Source organism: Rhagoletis zephyria, unplaced genomic scaffold, assembly GCF_001687245.7.
Source record: "Rhagoletis zephyria isolate East Lansing unplaced genomic scaffold, Rhagoletis_zephyria_1.1 Rzeph_scaffold_02503, whole genome shotgun sequence".
In the NCBI taxonomy this organism is placed as follows: Eukaryota; Metazoa; Arthropoda; class Insecta; order Diptera; family Tephritidae; genus Rhagoletis; species Rhagoletis zephyria.
In genome coordinates, this window is record NW_016159587.1 from 26,229 (window position 1) to 27,630 (window position 1,402).

The following is a 1,402-nucleotide window of genomic DNA, read 5'->3' on the forward strand; positions in this document are numbered from 1 at the left end:
CGCCAGAAAGAAGTGCACATACAAAGTTTCGTTAAGATATCCCAATTTTTACTCGAGTTATCGTGTGCACAGACGGACGGACGGACGGACAGACAGTCACCGCTTAATCGATTTCTCTTTTCATTCTGATCATTTACGTGTACATTTGTCTATATCTATCTCGATTCGTTTTGCCTATTACAAACAACCGTTATGTGAACAAAGTAAGTCGGGTATAAAAAAAAACGATGTAATGCATACATGCACAGTTTCGGTTGAAAACCGAAATAATGCATATGGCAAAAACCGAAATAAAGCATACATGCACAGTTTCGGTTGAAACCGAATTAATGTCTAAATGCACAGTTTCCATATGCGCAATTTCGGTGCCCCGTTCTTTGCTTGCACCGCTTTCTGTTTTTGTTTGCACATGCAAATCAGCAGATTGTTTCGACGCTTTTCACGAACTTACAGGAAAACAAGTGAGAAAGTCTAAGTTCGGGCGGAGCCGAACATTAAATACCCGGCGCAAGTATTAAATATATGTTTTCCACCCTTCCGAAAGCTACCGCTACATGGTAAGCCGGGGTGTATCAATTTTGAGTAAATTAGCATCCTTAAATTTCGAAATATTGGTTTCAAGCATTTCTGAAATTTAACGTTATATGAAAAGCGGCCGTAATTTTAGACCGATTTCAACAATTTTCAACGGTTTGCTTTTATGTGGCAAGCACAATAACCATACCGAGTTTGGTACAAATTGCTAGAACGGTTAGCGAGATACATATATGTGATCACAAGTGGGCGGTGCCACGCCCATTTTCCAAAATTTTATCATAAACGTATTTCTTGGTAAAGAATTGTTGCAACCATCAATTTTTTATAATTTAGCTTTAATATTTACTGATTTATCGAAGATTTTGTATTTCTCGAAATTACCGTTATATGGGATGTGGGCGTGGTTATTGTCCGATTTTAAAATTTTTCGGCCATTTGGTATGCTGTACCAGGACCAACAACTGTGCCAAGTTTGGAAGAAATTGGTGCAGCGGTTACCAAGATATACACATGTAACCATAAGTGGGCGTGGCTACGCCCATTTTCCAAAAATTTACAATATTCATGTTTTCCGTCTGAAATTCATTGTAAATATCAATTTTGAGTGAATTATCTTCAGTAGTTACTAAAATATCGCAGTTTTCGTATTTCTGAAAATTACCGTTATATGGGAGGTAGGCGTGGTTATTGTCCGATTTCGCCCATTTTCAATACCATCCGTCCTACGCCAGAAAGAAGTGCACATACATAAATATTGAAGCTAAATTATAAAAAATTGATGGTTGCAACAATTCTTTACCAAGAAATACGTTTATGATAAAATTTTGGAAAATGGGCGTGGCACCGCCCACTTGTGATCACATAT